General features: G+C 37.3%; 34 non-coding genes across 34 annotated transcripts; all 34 read left to right on the forward strand.

Moving 5' to 3' along the window:
* The first annotated feature begins 295 nt into the window (after positions 1-295).
* trnav-uac lies at positions 296-368 on the forward strand. The gene has a single exon. It is a non-coding gene; the product is annotated as a tRNA-Val (tRNA).
* A 718-nt stretch (positions 369-1,086) lies between these two features.
* On the forward strand, positions 1,087-1,159 carry trnav-uac. Its single transcript has one exon. It is a non-coding gene; the product is annotated as a tRNA-Val (tRNA).
* A 355-nt stretch (positions 1,160-1,514) lies between these two features.
* trnav-uac lies at positions 1,515-1,587 on the forward strand. The gene has a single exon. It is a non-coding gene; the product is annotated as a tRNA-Val (tRNA).
* Positions 1,588-2,305: 718 nt separating this feature from the next.
* On the forward strand, positions 2,306-2,378 carry trnav-uac. Its single transcript has one exon. It is a non-coding gene; the product is annotated as a tRNA-Val (tRNA).
* Positions 2,379-3,096: 718 nt separating this feature from the next.
* Positions 3,097-3,169, forward strand: trnav-uac. Its single transcript has one exon. It is a non-coding gene; the product is annotated as a tRNA-Val (tRNA).
* Positions 3,170-3,524: 355 nt separating this feature from the next.
* trnav-uac lies at positions 3,525-3,597 on the forward strand. The gene has a single exon. It is a non-coding gene; the product is annotated as a tRNA-Val (tRNA).
* A 718-nt stretch (positions 3,598-4,315) lies between these two features.
* Positions 4,316-4,388, forward strand: trnav-uac. The gene has a single exon. It is a non-coding gene; the product is annotated as a tRNA-Val (tRNA).
* Positions 4,389-4,743: 355 nt separating this feature from the next.
* trnav-uac lies at positions 4,744-4,816 on the forward strand. Its single transcript has one exon. It is a non-coding gene; the product is annotated as a tRNA-Val (tRNA).
* A 718-nt stretch (positions 4,817-5,534) lies between these two features.
* On the forward strand, positions 5,535-5,607 carry trnav-uac. The gene has a single exon. It is a non-coding gene; the product is annotated as a tRNA-Val (tRNA).
* A 718-nt stretch (positions 5,608-6,325) lies between these two features.
* Positions 6,326-6,398, forward strand: trnav-uac. The gene has a single exon. It is a non-coding gene; the product is annotated as a tRNA-Val (tRNA).
* Positions 6,399-7,116: 718 nt separating this feature from the next.
* trnav-uac lies at positions 7,117-7,189 on the forward strand. The gene has a single exon. It is a non-coding gene; the product is annotated as a tRNA-Val (tRNA).
* Positions 7,190-7,544: 355 nt separating this feature from the next.
* Positions 7,545-7,617, forward strand: trnav-uac. The gene has a single exon. It is a non-coding gene; the product is annotated as a tRNA-Val (tRNA).
* Positions 7,618-8,335: 718 nt separating this feature from the next.
* Positions 8,336-8,408, forward strand: trnav-uac. The gene has a single exon. It is a non-coding gene; the product is annotated as a tRNA-Val (tRNA).
* Positions 8,409-9,126: 718 nt separating this feature from the next.
* trnav-uac lies at positions 9,127-9,199 on the forward strand. Its single transcript has one exon. It is a non-coding gene; the product is annotated as a tRNA-Val (tRNA).
* A 718-nt stretch (positions 9,200-9,917) lies between these two features.
* Positions 9,918-9,990, forward strand: trnav-uac. Its single transcript has one exon. It is a non-coding gene; the product is annotated as a tRNA-Val (tRNA).
* Positions 9,991-10,707: 717 nt separating this feature from the next.
* trnav-uac lies at positions 10,708-10,780 on the forward strand. Its single transcript has one exon. It is a non-coding gene; the product is annotated as a tRNA-Val (tRNA).
* A 351-nt stretch (positions 10,781-11,131) lies between these two features.
* On the forward strand, positions 11,132-11,204 carry trnav-uac. Its single transcript has one exon. It is a non-coding gene; the product is annotated as a tRNA-Val (tRNA).
* Positions 11,205-11,922: 718 nt separating this feature from the next.
* On the forward strand, positions 11,923-11,995 carry trnav-uac. Its single transcript has one exon. It is a non-coding gene; the product is annotated as a tRNA-Val (tRNA).
* Positions 11,996-12,350: 355 nt separating this feature from the next.
* Positions 12,351-12,423, forward strand: trnav-uac. The gene has a single exon. It is a non-coding gene; the product is annotated as a tRNA-Val (tRNA).
* Positions 12,424-13,141: 718 nt separating this feature from the next.
* trnav-uac lies at positions 13,142-13,214 on the forward strand. The gene has a single exon. It is a non-coding gene; the product is annotated as a tRNA-Val (tRNA).
* A 355-nt stretch (positions 13,215-13,569) lies between these two features.
* Positions 13,570-13,642, forward strand: trnav-uac. The gene has a single exon. It is a non-coding gene; the product is annotated as a tRNA-Val (tRNA).
* Positions 13,643-14,360: 718 nt separating this feature from the next.
* trnav-uac lies at positions 14,361-14,433 on the forward strand. The gene has a single exon. It is a non-coding gene; the product is annotated as a tRNA-Val (tRNA).
* Positions 14,434-15,151: 718 nt separating this feature from the next.
* Positions 15,152-15,224, forward strand: trnav-uac. Its single transcript has one exon. It is a non-coding gene; the product is annotated as a tRNA-Val (tRNA).
* A 718-nt stretch (positions 15,225-15,942) lies between these two features.
* On the forward strand, positions 15,943-16,015 carry trnav-uac. The gene has a single exon. It is a non-coding gene; the product is annotated as a tRNA-Val (tRNA).
* A 718-nt stretch (positions 16,016-16,733) lies between these two features.
* On the forward strand, positions 16,734-16,806 carry trnav-uac. Its single transcript has one exon. It is a non-coding gene; the product is annotated as a tRNA-Val (tRNA).
* Positions 16,807-17,161: 355 nt separating this feature from the next.
* On the forward strand, positions 17,162-17,234 carry trnav-uac. The gene has a single exon. It is a non-coding gene; the product is annotated as a tRNA-Val (tRNA).
* Positions 17,235-17,952: 718 nt separating this feature from the next.
* On the forward strand, positions 17,953-18,025 carry trnav-uac. The gene has a single exon. It is a non-coding gene; the product is annotated as a tRNA-Val (tRNA).
* Positions 18,026-18,380: 355 nt separating this feature from the next.
* trnav-uac lies at positions 18,381-18,453 on the forward strand. The gene has a single exon. It is a non-coding gene; the product is annotated as a tRNA-Val (tRNA).
* A 718-nt stretch (positions 18,454-19,171) lies between these two features.
* Positions 19,172-19,244, forward strand: trnav-uac. Its single transcript has one exon. It is a non-coding gene; the product is annotated as a tRNA-Val (tRNA).
* A 355-nt stretch (positions 19,245-19,599) lies between these two features.
* On the forward strand, positions 19,600-19,672 carry trnav-uac. Its single transcript has one exon. It is a non-coding gene; the product is annotated as a tRNA-Val (tRNA).
* Positions 19,673-20,390: 718 nt separating this feature from the next.
* On the forward strand, positions 20,391-20,463 carry trnav-uac. The gene has a single exon. It is a non-coding gene; the product is annotated as a tRNA-Val (tRNA).
* Positions 20,464-20,818: 355 nt separating this feature from the next.
* trnal-uaa lies at positions 20,819-20,891 on the forward strand. Its single transcript has one exon. It is a non-coding gene; the product is annotated as a tRNA-Leu (tRNA).
* Positions 20,892-21,609: 718 nt separating this feature from the next.
* On the forward strand, positions 21,610-21,682 carry trnav-uac. The gene has a single exon. It is a non-coding gene; the product is annotated as a tRNA-Val (tRNA).
* A 718-nt stretch (positions 21,683-22,400) lies between these two features.
* Positions 22,401-22,473, forward strand: trnav-uac. The gene has a single exon. It is a non-coding gene; the product is annotated as a tRNA-Val (tRNA).
* Positions 22,474-22,970: the final 497 nt, after the last annotated feature.

A 22,970-nucleotide genomic window follows, 5' to 3' on the forward strand; every position in this document is an offset into this window, starting at 1 on the left:
ATGCCGTATTTTGGAAATTCGAATACATGCAATAAATATTTGTAAAATTTGGTTTACTCCTTGCTGGTAACAAATGCAGCAGTTTCTGTAGTGTAGTGTTTATCACGTTCGTCTTACATGCGAAAGGTCTGTGGTTCAAAACCTGGCAGAAACAGTGCTCTTTGACACATGCAGTTAGTGCTGTATCAACAACAGAGAATATATATTCTCATGAATGTTTTTTTTTGGAAATTCGAATACATGCAATGAATATATGTAAAACTTGGGTTACTCCTTGCTGATAATACTAGCAGCAGTTTCTGTAGTGTAGTGGTTATCACTTTTGCTTTACACGCGAAAAGTCCCTGGTTCGAAACCGGGCGGAAACAGTCCTCTTTGACACATGCAGTAAGTACCGTATTTATAAAAGAGATGAGTTGCTTTCATAAATACCATATTTTGGAAATTCAAATACATGCACTGACTATAAGAAAATTCAGTTTACTTCTTGCAGGTATCTCAAGCAGAAGTTTCTGTAGTGTAGCAGTTATCACGTGCGCTTAACATGCAAAAGGTCCCTGGTTTGACCCTCTGTGGAAACAGCACTCGTTGATACATTCAATAAGTACCATTGTTGAAACTGAAAAATACATTTTTCATTAATGCCTTCCTTTGGGAATCAAAAGATTCCATAGCCTAGTGGTTATCAAGTTCACTTAAGAAGCAAAATGTATACTTTTCGATGCTAGGCGGAAACAGAGGTCTCTGACACATGTGAGAAGTACTGTATTTGTATCAGAGAATTTTCATAAATGCATTATGTTGGAATTTCGAATTCGTGCGATGAATATATGTACAATTTGGTTTACTCCACAGTAATAATTCTAGCAGCAGTTTCTCTAGTTTATTAGTTATCAAGATTGCTTTACACACGAATGGTCCCCGGTTCGAAGCCGGGCGGAAACAGTTCTCTATGACAAATCCAGTAAGTACTGTATTTGTAACAGAGAATAACTGTTCTAATAAATGCCGTATTTTGGAAATTCGAATGCATGCAATGAATATCTGTAAAACTCGGGTTGCTCCTTGCTGATAATACTAGCAGCAGTTTCTGTAGTGTAGTGGTTATCACGTTCGCTTTACACGCGAAAGGTCCCTGGTTCGAAACCGGGCGGAAACAGTTCTCTTTGACAAATCCAATAAGTACTGTATTTGTAACAGAGAATAATTGTTCTAATATATGCCGTATTTTGGAAATTCGAATACATGCAATAAATATTTGTAAAATTTGGTTTACTCCTTGCTGATAACTAATGCAGCAGTTTCTGTAGTGTAGTGTTTATCACGTTCGTCTTACATGCGAAAGGTCTGTGGTTCAAAACCTGGCAGAAACAGTGCTCTTTGACACATGCAGTTAGTGCTGTATCGACAACAGAGAATATATCTTCTCATCAATGTTTTTTTTTGGAAATTCGAATACATGCAATGAATATATGTAAAACTTGGGTTACTCCTTGCTGATAATACTAGCAGCAGTTTCTGTAGTGTAGTGGTTATCACGTTCGCTTTACACGCGAAAAGTCCCTGGTTCGAAACCGGGCGGAAACAGTCCTCTTTGACACATGCAGTAAGTACCGTATTTATAAAAGAGATGGGTTGCTTTCATAAATACCTTATTTTGGAAATTCAAATACATGCACTGACTATAAGAAAATTCAGTTTACTTCTTGCAGGTATCTCAAGCAGAAGTTTCTGTAGTGTAGCAGTTATCACGTGCGCTTAACATGCAAAAGGTCCCTGGTTTGACCCTCTGTGGAAACAGCACTCGTTGATACATTCAATAAGTACCATTGTTGAAACTGAAAAATACATTTTTCATTAATGCCTTCCTTTGGGAATCAAAAGATTCCATAGCCTAGTGGTTATCAAGTTCACTTAAGAAGCAAAATGTATACTTTTCGATGCTAGGCGGAAACAGAGGTCTCTGACACATGTGAGAAGTACTGTATTTGTAACAGAGAATTTTCATAAATGCATTATGTTGGAATTTCGAATTTGTGCGATGAATATATGTACAATTTGGTTTACTCCACAGTAATAATTCTAGCAGCAGTTTCTCTAGTTTAGTAGTTATCAAGATTGCTTTACACACGAATGGTCCCTGGTTCGAAGCCGGGCGGAAACAGTTCTCTTTCACAAATACAGTAAGTAGTGTATTTGTTACAGAGAATAGTTGTTCTAATAAATGGCTTTTTTTGGAAATTCGAATACATGCAATGAATATCTGTAAAACTCGGGTTGCTCCTTGCTGATAATACTAGCAGCAGTTTCTGTAGTGTAGTGGTTATCACGTTCGCTTTACACGCGAAAGGTCCCTGGTTCGAAACCGGGCGGAAACAGTCCTCTTTGACACATGCAGTAAGTAACATATTTATAAAAGAGATGAGTTGCTTTCATAAATACCTTATTTTGGAAATTCAAATACATGCACTGACTATAAGAAAATTCAGTTTACTTCTTGCAGGTATCTCAAGCAGAAGTTTCTGTAGTGTAGCAGTTATCACGTGCGCTTAACATGCAAAAGGTCCCTGGTTTGAACCTCTGTGGAAACAGCACTCGTTGATACATTCAATAAGTACCATTGTTGAAACTGAAAAATACATTTTTCATTAATGCCTTCCTTTGGGAATCAAAAGATTCCATAGCCTAGTTGTTATCAAGTTCACTTAAGACGCAAAATGTATACTTTTCGATGCTGGGCGGAAACAGAGGTCTCTGACACATGTGAGAAGTACTGTATTTGTAACAGAGAATTTTCATAAATGCATTATGTTGGAATTTCGAATTCGTGCGATGAATATATGTACAATTTGGTTTACTCCACAGTAATAATTCTAGCAGCAGTTTCTCTAGTTTATTAGTTATCAAGATTGCTTTACACACGAATGGTCCCCGGTTCGAAGCCGGGCGGAAACAGTTCTCTATGACAAATCCAGTAAGTACTGTATTTGTAACAGAGAATAACTGTTCTAATAAATGCCGTATTTTGGAAATTCGAATGCATGCAATGAATATCTGTAAAACTCGGGTTGCTCCTTGCTGATAATACTAGCAGCAGTTTCTGTAGTGTAGTGGTTATCACGTTCGCTTTACACGCGAAAGGTCCCTGGTTCGAAACCGGGCGGAAACAGTTCTCTTTGACAAATCCAATAAGTACTGTATTTGTAACAGAGAATAATTGTTCTAATATATGCCGTATTTTGGAAATTCGAATACATGCAATAAATATTTGTAAAATTTGGTTTACTCCTTGCTGATAACTAATGCAGCAGTTTCTGTAGTGTAGTGTTTATCACGTTCGTCTTACATGCTAAAGGTCTGTGGTTCAAAACCTGGCAGAAACAGTGCTCTTTGACACATGCAGTTAGTGCTGTATCGACAACAGAGAATATATCTTCTCATCAATGGTTTTTTTTGGAAATTCGAATACATGCAATGAATATATGTAAAACTTGGGTTACTCCTTGCTGATAATACTAGCAGCAGTTTCTGTAGTGTAGTGGTTATCACGTTCGCTTTACACGCGAAAAGTCCCTGGTTCGAAACCGGGCGGAAACAGTCCTCTTTGACACATGCAGTAAGTACCGTATTTATAAAAGAGATGGGTTGCTTTCATAAATACCTTATTTTGGAAATTCAAATACATGCACTGACTATAAGAAAATTCAGTTTACTTCTTGCAGGTATCTCAAGCAGAAGTTTCTGTAGTGTAGCAGTTATCACGTGCGCTTAACATGCAAAAGGTCCCTGGTTTGACCCTCTGTGGAAACAGCACTCGTTGATACATTCAATAAGTACCATTGTTGAAACTGAAAAATACATTTTTCATTAATGCCTTCCTTTGGGAATCAAAAGATTCCATAGCCTAGTGGTTATCAAGTTCACTTAAGAAGCAAAATGTATACTTTTCGATGCTAGGCGGAAACAGAGGTCTCTGACACATGTGAGAAGTACTGTATTTGTAACAGAGAATTTTCATAAATGCATTATGTTGGAATTTCGAATTTGTGCGATGAATATATGTACAATTTGGTTTACTCCACAGTAATAATTCTAGCAGCAGTTTCTCTAGTTTAGTAGTTATCAAGATTGCTTTACACACGAATGGTCCCTGGTTCGAAGCCGGGCGGAAACAGTTCTCTTTCACAAATACAGTAAGTAGTGTATTTGTTACAGAGAATAGTTGTTCTAATAAATGGCTTTTTTTGGAAATTCGAATACATGCAATGAATATCTGTAAAACTCGGGTTGCTCCTTGCTGATAATACTAGCAGCAGTTTCTGTAGTGTAGTGGTTATCACGTTCGCTTTACACGCGAAAGGTCCCTGGTTCGAAACCGGGCGGAAACAGTTCTCTTTGACAAATCCAATAAGTACTGTATTTGTAACAGAGAATAATTGTTCTAATATATGCCGTATTTTGGAAATTCGAATACATGCAATAAATATTTGTAAAATTTGGTTTACTCCTTGCTGATAACTAATGCAGCAGTTTCTGTAGTGTAGTGTTTATCACGTTCGTCTTACATGCGAAAGGTCTGTGGTTCAAAACCTGGCAGAAACAGTGCTCTTTGACACATGCAGTTAGTGCTGTATCGACAACAGAGAATATATCTTCTCATCAATGGTTTTTTTTGGAAATTCGAATACATGCAATGAATATATGTAAAACTTGGGTTACTCCTTGCTGATAACACTAGCAGCAGTTTCTGTAGTGTAGTGGTTATCACGTTCGCTTTACACGCGAAAAGTCCCTGGTTCGAAACCGGGCGGAAACAGTCCTCTTTGACACATGCAGTAAGTACCGTATTTATAAAAGAGATGGGTTGCTTTCATAAATACCTTATTTTGGAAATTCAAATACATGCACTGACTATAAGAAAATTCAGTTTACTTCTTGCAGGTATCTCAAGCAGAAGTTTCTGTAGTGTAGCAGTTATCACGTGCGCTTAACATGCAAAAGGTCCCTGGTTTGACCCTCTGTGGAAACAGCACTCGTTGATACATTCAATAAGTACCATTGTTGAAACTGAAAAATACATTTTTCATTAATGCCTTCCTTTGGGAATCAAAAGATTCCATAGCCTAGTGGTTATCAAGTTCACTTAAGAAGCAAAATGTATACTTTTCGATGCTAGGCGGAAACAGAGGTCTCTGACACATGTGAGAAGTACTGTATTTGTAACAGAGAATTTTCATAAATGCATTATGTTGGAATTTCGAATTTGTGCGATGAATATATGTACAATTTGGTTTACTCCACAGTAATAATTCTAGCAGCAGTTTCTCTAGTTTAGTAGTTATCAAGATTGCTTTACACACGAATGGTCCCTGGTTCGAAGCCGGGCGGAAACAGTTCTCTTTCACAAATACAGTAAGTAGTGTATTTGTTACAGAGAATAGTTGTTCTAATAAATGGCTTTTTTTGGAAATTCGAATACATGCAATGAATATCTGTAAAACTCGGGTTGCTCCTTGCTGATAATACTAGCAGCAGTTTCTGTAGTGTAGTGGTTATCACGTTCGCTTTACACGCGAAAGGTCCCTGGTTCGAAACCGGGCGGAAACAGTCCTCTTTGACACATGCAGTAAGTAACATATTTATAAAAGAGATGAGTTGCTTTCATAAATACCTTATTTTGGAAATTCAAATACATGCACTGACTATAAGAAAATTCAGTTTACTTCTTGCAGGTATCTCAAGCAGAAGTTTCTGTAGTGTAGCAGTTATCACGTGCGCTTAACATGCAAAAGGTCCCTGGTTTGAACCTCTGTGGAAACAGCACTCGTTGATACATTCAATAAGAACCATTGTAGAAACTGAAAAATACATTTTTCATTAATGCCTTCCTTTGGGAATCAAAAGATTCCATAGCCTAGTGGTTATCAAGTTCACTTAAGAAGCAAAATGTATACTTTTCGATGCTAGGCGGAAACAGAGGTCTCTGACACATGTGAGAAGTACTGTATTTGTAACAGAGAATTTTCATAAATGCATTATGTTGGAATTTCGAATTTGTGCGATGAATATATGTACAATTTGGTTTACTCCACAGTAATAATTCTAGCAGCAGTTTCTCTAGTTTAGTAGTTATCAAGATTGCTTTACACACGAATGGTCCCTGGTTCGAAGCCGGGCGGAAACAGTTCTCTTTCACAAATCCAGTAAGTAGTGTATTTGTTACAGAGAATAGTTGTTCTAATAAATGGCTTTTTTTGGAAATTCGAATACATGCAATGAATATATGTAAAACTTGGGTTACTCCTTGCTGATAATACTAGCAGCAGTTTCTGTAGTGTAGTGGTTATCACTTTCGCTTTACACGCGAAAAGTCCCTGGTTCGAAACCGGGCGGAAACAGTCCTCTTTGACACATGCAGTAAGTACCGTATTTATAAAAGAGATGAGTTGCTTTCATAAATACCATATTTTGGAAATTCAAATACATGCACTGACTATAAGAAAATTCAGTTTACTTCTTGCAGGTATCTCAAGCAGAAGTTTCTGTAGTGTAGCAGTTATCACGTGCGCTTAACATGCAAAAGGTCCCTGGTTTGACCCTCTGTGGAAACAGCACTCGTTGATACATTCAATAAGTACCATTGTTGAAACTGAAAAATACATTTTTCATTAATGCCTTCCTTTGGGAATCAAAAGATTCCATAGCCTAGTGGTTATCAAGTTCACTTAAGAAGCAAAATGTATACTTTTCGATGCTAGGCGGAAACAGAGGTCTCTGACACATGTGAGAAGTACTGTATTTGTATCAGAGAATTTTCATAAATGCATTATGTTGGAATTTCGAATTCGTGCGATGAATATATGTACAATTTGGTTTACTCCACAGTAATAATTCTAGCAGCAGTTTCTCTAGTTTATTAGTTATCAAGATTGCTTTACACACGAATGGTCCCCGGTTCGAAGCCGGGCGGAAACAGTTCTCTATGACAAATCCAGTAAGTACTGTATTTGTAACAGAGAATAACTGTTCTAATAAATGCCGTATTTTGGAAATTCGAATGCATGCAATGAATATCTGTAAAACTCGGGTTGCTCCTTGCTGATAATACTAGCAGCAGTTTCTGTAGTGTAGTGGTTATCACGTTCGCTTTACACGCGAAAGGTCCCTGGTTCGAAACCGGGCGGAAACAGTTCTCTTTGACAAATCCAATAAGTACTGTATTTGTAACAGAGAATAATTGTTCTAATATATGCCGTATTTTGGAAATTCGAATACATGCAATAAATATTTGTAAAATTTGGTTTACTCCTTGCTGATAACTAATGCAGCAGTTTCTGTAGTGTAGTGTTTATCACGTTCGTCTTACATGCGAAAGGTCTGTGGTTCAAAACCTGGCAGAAACAGTGCTCTTTGACACATGCAGTTAGTGCTGTATCGACAACAGAGAATATATCTTCTCATCAATGGTTTTTTTTGGAAATTCGAATACATGCAATGAATATATGTAAAACTTGGGTTACTCCTTGCTGATAATACTAGCAGCAGTTTCTGTAGTGTAGTGGTTATCACGTTCGCTTTACACGCGAAAAGTCCCTGGTTCGAAACCGGGCGGAAACAGTCCTCTTTGACACATGCAGTAAGTACCGTATTTATAAAAGAGATGGGTTGCTTTCATAAATACCTTATTTTGGAAATTCAAATACATGCACTGACTATAAGAAAATTCAGTTTACTTCTTGCAGGTATCTCAAGCAGAAGTTTCTGTAGTGTAGCAGTTATCACGTGCGCTTAACATGCAAAAGGTCCCTGGTTTGACCCTCTGTGGAAACAGCACTCGTTGATACATTCAATAAGTACCATTGTTGAAACTGAAAAATACATTTTTCATTAATGCCTTCCTTTGGGAATCAAAAGATTCCATAGCCTAGTGGTTATCAAGTTCACTTAAGAAGCAAAATGTATACTTTTCGATGCTAGGCGGAAACAGAGGTCTCTGACACATGTGAGAAGTACTGTATTTGTAACAGAGAATTTTCATAAATGCATTATGTTGGAATTTCGAATTTGTGCGATGAATATATGTACAATTTGGTTTACTCCACAGTAATAATTCTAGCAGCAGTTTCTCTAGTTTAGTAGTTATCAAGATTGCTTTACACACGAATGGTCCCTGGTTCGAAGCCGGGCGGAAACAGTTCTCTTTCACAAATACAGTAAGTAGTGTATTTGTTACAGAGAATAGTTGTTCTAATAAATGGCTTTTTTTGGAAATTCGAATACATGCAATGAATATCTGTAAAACTCGGGTTGCTCCTTGCTGATAATACTAGCAGCAGTTTCTGTAGTGTAGTGGTTATCACGTTCGCTTTACACGCGAAAGGTCCCTGGTTCGAAACCGGGCGGAAACAGTCCTCTTTGACACATGCAGTAAGTAACATATTTATAAAAGAGATGAGTTGCTTTCATAAATACCTTATTTTGGAAATTCAAATACATGCACTGACTATAAGAAAATTCAGTTTACTTCTTGCAGGTATCTCAAGCAGAAGTTTCTGTAGTGTAGCAGTTATCACGTGCGCTTAACATGCAAAAGGTCCCTGGTTTGACCCACTGTGGAAACAGCACTCGTTGATACATTCAATAAGTACCATTGTTGAAACTGAAAAATACATTTTTCATTAATGCCTTCCTTTGGGAATCAAAAGATTCCATAGCCTAGTGGTTATCAAGTTCACTTAAGAAGCAAAATGTATACTTTTCGATGCTAGGCGGAAACAGAGGTCTCTGACACATGTGAGAAGTACTGTATTTGTAACAGAGAATTTTCATAAATGCATTATGTTGGAATTTCGAATTTGTGCGATGAATATATGTACAATTTGGTTTACTCCACAGTAATAATTCTAGCAGCAGTTTCTCTAGTTTAGTAGTTATCAAGATTGCTTTACACACGAATGGTCCCTGGTTCGAAGCCGGGCGGAAACAGTTCTCTTTCACAAATACAGTAAGTAGTGTATTTGTTACAGAGAATAGTTGTTCTAATAAATGGCTTTTTTTGGAAATTCGAATACATGCAATGAATATCTGTAAAACTCGGGTTGCTCCTTGCTGATAATACTAGCAGCAGTTTCTGTAGTGTAGTGGTTATCACGTTCGCTTTACACGCGAAAGGTCCCTGGTTCGAAACCGGGCGGAAACAGTCCTCTTTGACACATGCAGTAAGTAACATATTTATAAAAGAGATGAGTTGCTTTCATAAATACCTTATTTTGGAAATTCAAATACATGCACTGACTATAAGAAAATTCAGTTTACTTCTTGCAGGTATCTCAAGCAGAAGTTTCTGTAGTGTAGCAGTTATCACGTGCGCTTAACATGCAAAAGGTCCCTGGTTTGAACCTCTGTGGAAACAGCACTCGTTGATACATTCAATAAGTACCATTGTAGAAACTGAAAAATACATTTTTCATTAATGCCTTCCTTTGGGAATCAAAAGATTCCATAGCCTAGTGGTTATCAAGTTCACTTAAGAAGCAAAATGTATACTTTTCGATGCTAGGCGGAAACAGAGGTCTCTGACACATGTGAGAAGTACTGTATTTGTAACAGAGAATTTTCATAAATGCATTATGTTGGAATTTCGAATTTGTGCGATGAATATATGTACAATTTGGTTTACTCCACAGTAATAATTCTAGCAGCAGTTTCTCTAGTTTAGTAGTTATCAAGATTGCTTTACACACGAATGGTCCCTGGTTCGAAGCCGGGCGGAAACAGTTCTCTTTCACAAATCCAGTAAGTAGTGTATTTGTTACAGAGAATAGTTGTTCTAATAAATGGCTTTTTTTGGAAATTCGAATACATGCAATGAATATCTGTAAAACTCGGGTTGCTCCTTGCTGATACTACTAGCAGCAGTTTCTGTAGTGTAGTGGTTATCACGTTCGCTTTACACGCGAAAGGTCCCTGGTTCGAAACCGGGCGGAAACAGTCCTCTTTGACACATGCAGTAAGTAACATATTTATAAAAGAGATGAGTTGCTTTCATAAATACCTTATTTTGGAAATTCAAATACATGCACTGACTATAAGACAATTCAGTTTACTTCTTGCAGGTATCTCAAGCAGAAGTTTCTGTAGTGTAGCAGTTATCACGTGCGCTTAACATGCAAAAGGTCCCTGGTTTGAACCTCTGTGGAAACAGCACTCGTTGATACATTCAATAAGTACCATTGTTGAAACTGAAAAATACATTTTTCATTAATGCCTTCCTTTGGGAATCAAAAGATTCCATAGCCTAGTTGTTATCAAGTTCACTTAAGACGCAAAATGTATACTTTTCGATGCTGGGCGGAAACAGAGGTCTCTGACACATGTGAGAAGTACTGTATTTGTAACAGAGAATTTTCATAAATGCATTATGTTGGAATTTCGAATTCGTGCGATGAATATATGTACAATTTGGTTAACTCCACAGTAATAATTCTAGCAGCAGTTTCTCTAGTTTAGTAGTTATCAAGTTTGCTTTACACACGAATGGTCCCCGGTTTGAAGCCGGGCGGAAACAGTTCTCTTTGACAAATCCAGTAAGTAGTGTATTTGTTACAGAGAATAGTTGTTCTAATAAAGGGTTTTTTTGGAAATTCGAATGCATGCAATGAATATCTGTAAAACTCGGGTTGCTCCTTGCTGATAATACTAGCAGCAGTTTCTGTAGTGTAGTGGTTATCACGTTCGCTTTACACGCGAAAGGTCCCTGGTTCGAAACCGGGCGGAAACAGTTCTCTTTGACAAATCCAATAAGTACTGTATTTGTAACAGAGAATAATTGTTCTAATAAATGCCGTATTTTGGAAATTCGAATACATGCAATAAATATTTGTAAAATTTGGTTTACTCCTTGCTGGTAACAAATGCAGCAGTTTCTGTAGTGTAGTGTTTATCACGTTCGTCTTACATGCGAAAGGTCTGTGGTTCAAAACCTGGCAGAAACAGTGCTCTTTGACACATGCAGTTAGTGCTGTATCAACAACAGAGAATATATATTCTCATGAATGTTTTTTTTTGGAAATTCGAATACATGCAATGAATATATGTAAAGGGTTACTCCTTGCTGATAATACTAGCAGCAGTTTCTGTAGTGTAGTGGTTATCACTTTCGCTTTACACGCGAAAAGTCCCTGGTTCGAAACCGGGCGGAAACAGTCCTCTTTGACACATGCAGTAAGTACCGTATTTATAAAAGAGATGAGTTGCTTTCATAAATACCATATTTTGGAAATTCAAATACATGCACTGACTATAAGAAAATTCAGTTTACTTCTTGCAGGTATCTCAAGCAGAAGTTTCTGTAGTGTAGCAGTTATCACGTGCGCTTAACATGCAAAAGGTCCCTGGTTTGACCCTCTGTGGAAACAGCACTCGTTGATACATTCAATAAGTACCATTGTTGAAACTGAAAAATACATTTTTCATTAATGCCTTCCTTTGGGAATCAAAAGATTCCATAGCCTAGTGGTTATCAAGTTCACTTAAGAAGCAAAATGTATACTTTTCGATGCTAGGCGGAAACAGAGGTCTCTGACACATGTGAGAAGTACTGTATTTGTATCAGAGAATTTTCATAAATGCATTATGTTGGAATTTCGAATTCGTGCGATGAATATATGTACAATTTGGTTTACTCCACAGTAATAATTCTAGCAGCAGTTTCTCTAGTTTAGTAGTTATCAAGATTGCTTTACACACGAATGGTCCCTGGTTCGAAGCCGGGCGGAAACAGTTCTCTTTCACAAATCCAGTAAGTAGTGTATTTGTTACAGAGAATAGTTGTTCTAATAAATGGCTTTTTTTGGAAATTCGAATACATGCAATGAATATCTGTAAAACTCGGGTTGCTCCTTGCTGATAATACTAGCAGCAGTTTCTGTAGTGTAGTGGTTATCACGTTCGCTTTACACGCGAAAGGTCCCTGGTTCGAAACCGGGCGGAAACAGCTCTCTTTGACAAATCCAATAAGTACTGTATTTGTAACAGAGAATAATTGTTCTAATATATGCCGTATTTTGGAAATTCGAATACATGCAATAAATATTTGTAAAATTTGGTTTACTCCTTGCTGATAACTAATGCAGCAGTTTCTGTAGTGTAGTGTTTATCACGTTCGTCTTACATGCGAAAGGTCTGTGGTTCAAAACCTGGCAGAAACAGTGCTCTTTGACACATGCAGTTAGTGCTGTATCAACAACAGAGAATATATATTCTCATGAATGTTTTTTTTTGGAAATTCGAATACATGCAATGAATATATGTAAAACTTGGGTTACTCCTTGCTGATAATACTAGCAGCAGTTTCTGTAGTGTAGTGGTTATCACTTTCGCTTTACACGCGAAAAGTCCCTGGTTCGAAACCGGGTGGAAACAGTCCTCTTTGACACATGCAGTAAGTACCGTATTTATAAAAGAGATGAGTTGCTTTCATAAATACCATATTTTGGAAATTCAAATACATGCACTGACTATAAGAAAATTCAGTTTACTTCTTGCAGGTATCTCAAGCAGAAGTTTCTGTAGTGTAGCAGTTATCACGTGCGCTTAACATGCAAAAGGTCCCTGGTTTGACCCTCTGTGGAAACAGCACTCGTTGATACATTCAATAAATACCATTGTTGAAACTGAAAAATACATTTTTCATTAATGCCTTCCTTTGGGAATCAAAAGATTCCATAGCCTAGTGGTTATCAAGTTCACTTAAGAAGCAAAATGTATACTTTTCGATGCTAGGCGGAAACAGAGGTCTCTGACACATGTGAGAAGTACTGTATTTGTAACAGAGAATTTTCATAAATGCATTATGTTGGAATTTCGAATTCGTGCGATGAATATATGTACAATTTGGTTTACTCCACAGTAATAATTCTAGCAGCAGTTTCTCTAGTTTAGTAGTTATCAAGATTGCTTTACACACGAATGGTCCCTGGTTCGAAGCCGGGCGGAAACAGTTCTCTTTCACAAATCCAGTAAGTAGTGTATTTGTTACAGAGAATAGTTGTTCTAATAAATGGCTTTTTTTGGAAATTCGAATACATGCAATGAATATCTGTAAAACTCGGGTTGCTCCTTGCTGATAATACTAGCAGCAGTTTCTGTAGTGTAGTGGTTATCACGTTCGCTTTACACGCGAAAGGTCCCTGGTTCGAAACCGGGCGGAAACAGCTCTCTTTGACAAATCCAATAAGTACTGTATTTGTAACAGAGAATAATTGTTCTAATATATGCCGTATTTTGGAAATTCGAATACATGCAATAAATATTTGTAAAATTTGGTTTACTCCTTGCTGATAACTAATGCAGCAGTTTCTGTAGTGTAGTGTTTATCACGTTCGTCTTACATGCGAAAGGTCTGTGGTTCAAAACCTGGCAGAAACAGTGCTCTTTGACACATGCAGTTAGTGCTGTATCAACAACAGAGAATATATATTCTCATGAATGTTTTTTTTTGGAAATTCGAATACATGCAATGAATATATGTAAAACTTGGGTTACTCCTTGCTGATAATACTAGCAGCAGTTTCTGTAGTGTAGTGGTTATCACTTTCGCTTTACACGCGAAAAGTCCCTGGTTCGAAACCGGGTGGAAACAGTCCTCTTTGACACATGCAGTAAGTACCGTATTTATAAAAGAGATGAGTTGCTTTCATAAATACCATATTTTGGAAATTCAAATACATGCACTGACTATAAGAAAATTCAGTTTACTTCTTGCAGGTATCTCAAGCAGAAGTTTCTGTAGTGTAGCAGTTATCACGTGCGCTTAACATGCAAAAGGTCCCTGGTTTGACCCTCTGTGGAAACAGCACTCGTTGATACATTCAATAAATACCATTGTTGAAACTGAAAAATACATTTTTCATTAATGCCTTCCTTTGGGAATCAAAAGATTCCATAGCCTAGTGGTTATCAAGTTCACTTAAGAAGCAAAATGTATACTTTTCGATGCTAGGCGGAAACAGAGGTCTCTGACACATGTGAGAAGTACTGTATTTGTAACAGAGAATTTTCATAAATGCATTATGTTGGAATTTCGAATTCGTGCGATGAATATATGTACAATTTGGTTTACTCCACAGTAATAATTCTAGCAGCAGTTTCTCTAGTTTAGTAGTTATCAAGATTGCTTTACACACGAATGGTCCCTGGTTCGAAGCCGGGCGGAAACAGTTCTCTTTCACAAATCCAGTAAGTAGTGTATTTGTTACAGAGAATAGTTGTTCTAATAAATGGCTTTTTTTGGAAATTCGAATACATGCAATGAATATCTGTAAAACTCGGGTTGCTCCTTGCTGATAATACCAGCAGCAGTTTCTGTAGTGTAGTGGTTATCACGTTCGCTTTACACGCGAAAGGTCCCTGGTTCGAAACCGGGCGGAAACAGTTCTCTTTGACAAATCCAATAAGTAACATATTTATAAAAGAGATGAGTTGCTTTCATAAATACCTTATTTTGGAAATTCAAATACATGCACTGACTATAAGAAAATTCAGTTTACTTCTTGCAGGTATCTCAAGCAGAAGTTTCTGTAGTGTAGCAGTTATCACGTGCGCTTAACATGCAAAAGGTCCCTGGTTTGAACCTCTGTGGAAACAGCACTCGTTGATACATTCAATAAGTACCATTGTTGAAACTGAAAAATACATTTTTCATTAATGCCTTCCTTTGGGAATCAAAAGATTCCATAGCCTAGTTGTTATCAAGTTCACTTAAGAAGCAAAATGTATACTTTTCGATGCTGGGCGGAAACAGAGGTCTCTGACACATGTGAGAAGTACTGTATTTGTAACAGAGAATTTTCATAAATGCATTATGTTGGAATTTCGAATTCGTGCGATGAATATATGTACAATTTGGGTTACTCCACAGTAATAATTCTAGCAGCAGTTTCTCTAGTTTAGTAGTTATCAAGACTGCTTTACACACGAATGGTCCCTGGTTCGAAGCCGGGCGGAAACAGTTCTCTTTCACAAATCCAGTAAGTAGTGTATTTGTTACAGAGAATAGTTGTTCTAATAAATGGCTTTTTTTGGAAATTCGAATACATGCAATGAATATCTGTAAAACTCGGTTTGCTCCTTGCTGATAATACTAGCAGCAGTTTCTGTAGTGTAGTGGTTATCACGTTCGCTTTACACGCGAAAGGTCCCTGGTTCGAAACCGGGCGGAAACAGTTCTCTTTGACAAATCCAATAAGTAACATATTTATAAAAGAGATGAGTTGCTTTCATAAATACCTTATTTTGGAAATTCAAATACATGCACTGACTATAAGAAAATTCAGTTTACTTCTTGCAGGTATCTCAAGCAGAAGTTTCTGTAGTGTAGCAGTTATCACGTGCGCTTAACATGCAAAAGGTCCCTGGTTTGAACCTCTGTGGAAACAGCACTCGTTGATACATTCAATAAGTACCATTGTTGAAACTGAAAAATACATTTTTCATTAATGCCTTCCTTTGGGAATCAAAAGATTCCATAGCCTAGTTGTTATCAAGTTCACTTAAGAAGCAAAATGTATACTTTTCGATGCTGGGCGGAAACAGAGGTCTCTGACACATGTGAGAAGTACTGTATTTGTAACAGAGAATTTTCATAAATGCATTATGTTGGAATTTCGAATTCGTGCGATGAATATATGTACAATTTGGGTTACTCCACAGTAATAATTCTAGGAGCAGTTTCTCTAGTTTAGTAGTTATCAAGACTGCTTTACACACGAATGGTCCCTGGTTCGAAGCCGGGCGGAAACAGTTCTCTTTCACAAATCCAGTAAGTAGTGTATTTGTTACAGAGAATAGTTGTTCTAATAAATGGCTTTTTTTGGAAATTCGAATACATGCAATGAATATCTGTAAAACTCGGTTTGCTCCTTGCTGATAATACTAGCAGCAGTTTCTGTAGTGTAGTGGTTATCACGTTCGCTTTACACGCGAAAGGTCCCTGGTTCGAAACCGGGCGGAAACAGTTCTCTTTGACAAATCCAATAAGTAACATATTTATAAAAGAGATGAGTTGCTTTCATAAATACCTTATTTTGGAAATTCAAATACATGCACTGACTATAAGAAAATTCAGTTTATTTCTTGCAGGTATCTCAAGCAGAAGTTTCTGTAGTGTAGCAGTTATCACGTGCGCTTAACATGCAAAAGGTCCCTGGTTTGAACCTCTGTGGAAACAGCACTCGTTGATACATTCAATAAGTACCATTGTTGAAACTGAAAAATACATTTTTCATTAATGCCTTCCTTTGGGAATCAAAAGATTCCATAGCCTAGTTGTTATCAAGTTCACTTAAGACGCAAAATGTATACTTTTCGATGCTGGGCGGAAACAGAGGTCTCTGACACATGTGAGAAGTACTGTATTTGTAACAGAGAATTTTCATAAATGCATTATGTTGGAATTTCGAATTCGTGCGATGAATATATGTACAATTTGGTTAACTCCACAGTAATAATTCTAGCAGCAGTTTCTCTAGTTTAGTAGTTATCAAGATTGCTTTACACACGAATGGTCCCCGGTTCGAAGCCGGGCGGAAACAGTTCTCTATGACAAATCCAGTAAGTACTGTATTTGTAACAGAGAATAACTGTTCTAATAAATGCCGTATTTTGGAAATTCGAATACATGCAATGAATATCTGTAAAACTCGGGTTGCTCCTTGCTGATAATACTAGCAGCAGTTTCTGTAGTGTAGTGGTTATCACGTTCGCGTTACACGCGAAAGGTCCCTGGTTCGAAACCGGGCGGAACCAGTTCTCTTTGACAAATCCAATAAGTACTGTATTTGTAACAGAGAATAATTGTTCTAATATATGCTGTATTTTGGAATTTCGAATTCGTGCGATGAATATATGTACAATTTGGGTTACTCCACAGTAATAATTCTAGCAGCAGTTTCTCTAGTTTAGTAGTTATCAAGATTGCTTTACACACGAATGGTCCCTGGTTCGAAGCCGGGCGGAAACAGTTCTCTTTCACAAATCCAGTATGTAGTGTATTTGTTACAGAGAATAGTTGTTCTAATAAATGGCTTTTTTTGGAAATTCGAATACATGCAATGAATATCTGTAAAACTCGGTTTGCTCCTTGCTGATAATACTAGCAGCAGTTTCTGTAGTGTAGTGGTTATCACGTTCGCTTTACACGCGAAAGGTCCCTGGTTCGAAACCGGGCGGAAACAGTTCTCTTTGACAAATCCAATAAGTAACATATTTATAAAAGAGATGAGTTGCTTTCATAAATACCTTATTTTGGAAATTCAAATACATGCACTGACTATCAGAAAATTCAGTTTATTTCTTGCAGGTATCTCAAGCAGAAGTTTCTGTAGTGTAGCAGTTATCACGTGCGCTTAACATGCAAAAGGTCCCTGGTTTGAACCTCTGTGGAAACAGCACTCGTTGATACATTCAATAAGTACAATTGTTGAAACTGAAAAATACATTTTTCATTAATGCCTTCCTTTGGGAATCAAAAGATTCCATAGCCTAGTTGTTATCAAGTTCACTTAAGACGCAAAATGTATACTTTTCGATGCTGGGCGGAAACAGAGGTCTCTGACACATGTGAGAAGTACTGTATTTGTAACAGAGAATTTTCATAAATGCATTATGTTGGAATTTCGAATTCGTGCGATGAATATATGTACAATTTGGTTAACTCCACAGTAATAATTCTAGCAGCAGTTTCTCTAGTTTAGTAGTTATCAAGATTGCTTTACACACGAATGGTCCCCGGTTCGAAGCCGGGCGGAAACAGTTCTCTATGACAAATCCAGTAAGTACTGTATTTGTAACAGAGAATAACTGTTCTAATAAATGCCGTATTTTGGAAATTCGAATACATGCAATGAATATCTGTAAAACTCGGGTTGCTCCTTGCTGATAATACTAGCAGCAGTTTCTGTAGTGTAGTGGTTATCACGTTCGCGTTACACGCGAAAGGTCCCTGGTTCGAAACCGGGCGGAAACAGTTCTCTTTGACAAATCCAATAAGTACTGTATTTGTAACAGAGAATAATTGTTCTAATATATGCTGTATTTTGGAATTTCGAATTCGTGCGATGAATATATGTACAATTTGGGTTACTCCACAGTAATAATTCTAGCAGCAGTTTCTCTAGTTTAGTAGTTATCAAGATTGCTTTACACACGAATGGTCCCTGGTTCGAAGCCGGGCGGAAACAGTTCTCTTTCACAAATCCAGTATGTAGTGTATTTGTTACAGAGAATAGTTGTTCTAATAAATGGCTTTTTTTGGAAATTCGAATACATGCAATGAATATCTGTAAAACTCGGTTTGCTCCTTGCTGATAATACTAGCAGCAGTTTCTGTAGTGTAGTGGTTATCACGTTCGCTTTACACGCGAAAGGTCCCTGGTTCGAAACCGGGCGGAAACAGTTCTCTTTGACAAATCCAATAAGTAACATATTTATAAAAGAGATGAGTTGCTTTCATAAATACCTTATTTTGGAAATTCAAATACATGCACTGACTATAAGAAAATTCAGTTTATTTCTTGCAGGTATCTCAAGCAGAAGTTTCTGTAGTGTAGCAGTTATCACGTGCGCTTAACATGCAAAAGGTCCCTGGTTTGAACCTCTGTGGAAACAGCACTCGTTGATACATTCAATAAGTACCATTGTTGAAACTGAAAAATACATTTTTCATTAATGCCTTCCTTTGGGAATCAAAAGATTCCATAGCCTAGTTGTTATCAAGTTCACTTAAGACGCAAAATGTATACTTTTCGATGCTGGGCGGAAACAGAGGTCTCTGACACATGTGAGAAGTACTGTATTTGTAACAGAGAATTTTCATAAATGCATTATGTTGGAATTTCGAATTCGTGCGATGAATATATGTACAATTTGGTTAACTCCACAGTAATAATTCTAGCAGCAGTTTCTCTAGTTTAGTAGTTATCAAGATTGCTTTACACACGAATGGTCCCCGGTTCGAAGCCGGGCGGAAACAGTTCTCTATGACAAATCCAGTAAGTACTGTATTTGTAACAGAGAATAACTGTTCTAATAAATGCCGTATTTTGGAAATTCGAATACATGCAATGAATATCTGTAAAACTCGGGTTGCTCCTTGCTGATAATACTAGCAGCAGTTTCTGTAGTGTAGTGGTTATCACGTTCGCGTTACACGCGAAAGGTCCCTGGTTCGAAACCGGGCGGAAACAGTTCTCTTTGACAAATCCAATAAGTACTGTATTTGTAACAGAGAATAATTGTTCTAATATATGCTGTATTTTGGAATTTCGAATTCGTGCGATGAATATATGTACAATTTGGGTTACTCCACAGTAATAATTCTAGCAGCAGTTTCTCTAGTTTAGTAGTTATCAAGATTGCTTTACACACGAATGGTCCCTGGTTCGAAGCCGGGCGGAAACAGTTCTCTTTCACAAATCCAGTATGTAGTGTATTTGTTACAGAGAATAGTTGTTCTAATAAATGGCTTTTTTTGGAAATTCGAATACATGCAATGAATATCTGTAAAACTCGGTTTGCTCCTTGCTGATAATACTAGTAGCAGTTTCTGTAGTGTAGTGGTTATCACGTTCGCTTTACACGCGAAAGGTCCCTGGTTCGAAACCGGGCGGAAACAGTTCTCTTTGACAAATCCAATAAGTAACATATTTATAAAAGAGATGAGTTGCTTTCATAAATACCTTATTTTGGAAATTCAAATACATGCACTGACTATAAGAAAATTCAGTTTACTTCTTGCAGGTATCTCAAGCAGAAGTTTCTGTAGTGTAGCAGTTATCACGTGCGCTTAACATGCAAAAGGTCCCTGGTTTGACCCTCTGTGGAAACAGCACTCGTTGATACATTCAATAAGTACCATTGTTGAAACTGAAAAATACATTTTTCATTAATGCCTTCCTTTGGGAATCAAAAGATTCCATAGCCTAGTGGTTATCAAGTTCACTTAAGAAGCAAAATGTATACTTTTCGATGCTAGGCGGAAACAGAGGTCTCTGACACATGTGAGAAGTACTGTATTTGTAACAGAGAATTTTCATAAATGCATTATGTTGGAATTTCGAATTCGTGCGATGAATATATGTACAATTTGGTTTACTCCACAGTAATAATTCTAGCAGCAGTTTCTCTAGTTTATTAGTTATCAAGATTGCTTTACACACGAATGGTCCCCGGTTCGAAGCCGGGCGGAAACAGTTCTCTATGACAAATCCAGTAAGTACTGTATTTGTAACAGAGAATAACTGTTCTAATAAATGCCGTATTTTGGAAATTCGAATGCATGCAATGAATATCTGTAAAACTCGGGTTGCTCCTTGCTGATAATACTAGCAGCAGTTTCTGTAGTGTAGTGGTTATCACGCTCGCTTTACACGCGAAAGGTCCCTGGTTCGAAACCGGGCGGAAACAGTTCTCTTTGACAAATCCAATAAGTACTGTATTTGTAACAGAGAATAATTGTTCTAATATATGCCGTATTTTGGAAATTCGAATACATGCAATAAATATTTGTAAAATTTGGTTTACTCCTTGCTGATAACTAATGCAGCAGTTTCTGTAGTGTAGTGTTTATCACGTTCGTCTTACATGCGAAAGGTCTGTGGTTCAAAACCTGGCAGAAACAGTGCTCTTTGACACATGCAGTTAGTGCTGTATCGACAACAGAGAATATATCTTCTCATGAATGTTTTTTTTTGGAAATTCGAATACATGCAATGAATATATGTAAAACTTGGGTTACTCCTTGCTGATAATACTAGCAGCAGTTTCTGTAGTGTAGTGGTTATCACGTTCGCTTTAAACGCGAAAAGTCCCTGGTTCGAAACCGGGCGGAAACAGTCCTCTTTGACACATGAAGTAAGTACCGTATTTATAAAAGAGATGAGTTGCTTTCATAAATACCATATTTTGGAAATTCAAATACATGCACTGACTATAAGAAAATTCAGTTTACTTCTTGCAGGTATCTCAAGCAGAAGTTTCTGTAGTGTAGCAGTTATCACGTGCGCTTAACATGCAAAAGGTCCCTGGTTTGACCCTCTGTGGAAACAGCACTCGTTGATACATTCAATAAGTACCATTGTTGAAACTGAAAAATACATTTTTCATTAATGCCTTCCTTTGGGAATCAAAAGATTCCATAGCCTAGTGGTTATCAAGTTCACTTAAGAAGCAAAATGTATACTTTTCGATGCTAGGCGGAAACAGAGGTCTCTGACACATGTGAGAAGTACTGTATTTGTAACAGAGAATTTTCATAAATGCATTATGTTGGAATTTCGAATTTGTGCGATGAATATATGTACAATTTGGTTTACTCCACAGTAATAATTCTAGCAGCAGTTTCTCTAGTTTAGTAGTTATCAAGATTGCTTTACACACGAATGGTCCCTGGTTCGAAGCCGGGCGGAAACAGTTCTCTTTCACAAATCCAGTAAGTAGTGTATTTGTTACAGAGAATAGTTGTTCTAATAAATGGCTTTTTTTGGAAATTCGAATACATGCAATGAATATCTGTAAAACTCGGGTTGCTCCTTGCTGATAATACTAGCAGCAGTTTCTGTAGTGTAGTGGTTATCACGTTCGCTTTACACGCGAAAGGTCCCTGGTTCAAAACCGGGCGGAAACAGTCCTCTTTGACACATGCAGTAAGTAACATATTTATAAAAGAGATGAGTTGCTTTCATAAATACCTTATTTTGGAAATTCAAATACATGCACTGACTATAAGAAAATTCAGTTTACTTCTTGCAGGTATCTCAAGCAGAAGTTTCTGTAGTGTAGCAGTTATCACGTGCGCTTAACATGCAAAAGGTCCCTGGTTTGAACCTCTGTGGAAACAGCACTCGTTGATACATTCAATAAGTACCATTGTTGAAACTGAAAAATACATTTTTCATTAATGCCTTCCTTTGGGAATCAAAAGATTCCATAGCCTAGTTGTTATCAAGTTCACTTAAGACGCAAAATGTATACTTTTCGATAATGGGCGGAAACAGAGGTCTCTGACACATGTGAGAAGTACTGTATTTGTAACAGAGAATTTTCATAAATGCATTATGTTGGAATTTCGAATTCGTGCGATGAATATATGTACAATTTGGTTAACTCCACAGTAATAATTCTAGCAGCAGTTTCTCTAGTTTAGTAGTTATCAAGTTTGCTTTACACACGAATGGTCCCTGGTTCGAAGCCGGGCGGAAACAGTTCTCTTTGACAAATCCAGTAAGTAGTGTATTTGTTACAGAGAATAGTTGTTCTAATAAATGGCTTTTTTTGGAAATTCGAATGCATGCAATGAATATCTGTAAAACTCGGGTTGCTCCTTGCTGATAATACTAGCAGCAGTTTCTGTAGTGTAGTGGTTATCACGTTCGCTTTACACGGGAAAGGTCCCTGGTTCAAAACCGGGCGGAAACAGTCCTCTTTGACACATGCAGTAAGTACCGTATTTATAAAAGAGATGAGTTGCTTTCATAAATACCATATTTTGGAAATTCAAATACATGCACTGACTATAAGAAAATTCAGTTTACTTCTTGCAGGTATCTCAAGCAGAAGTTTCTGTAGTGTAGCAGTTATCACGTGCGCTTAACATGCAAAAGGTCCCTGGTTTGACCCTCTGTGGAAACAGCACTCGTTGATACATTCAATAAGTACCATTGTTGAAACTGAAAAATACATTTTTCATTAATGCCTTCCTTTGGGAATCAAAAGATTCCATAGCCTAGTGGTTATCAAGTTCACTTAAGAGGCAAAATGTATACTTTTCGATGCTAGGCGGAAACAGAGGTCTCTGACACATGTGAGAAGTACTGTATTTGTAACAGAGAATTTTCATAAATGCATTATGTTGGAATTTCGAATTCGTGCGATGAATATATGTACAATTTGGTTTACTCCACAGTAATAATTCT

The sequence above is a fragment of the Oncorhynchus mykiss genome, unplaced genomic scaffold (genome assembly GCF_013265735.2).
Source record: "Oncorhynchus mykiss isolate Arlee unplaced genomic scaffold, USDA_OmykA_1.1 un_scaffold_119, whole genome shotgun sequence".
In the NCBI taxonomy this organism is placed as follows: domain Eukaryota; kingdom Metazoa; phylum Chordata; class Actinopteri; order Salmoniformes; family Salmonidae; genus Oncorhynchus; species Oncorhynchus mykiss.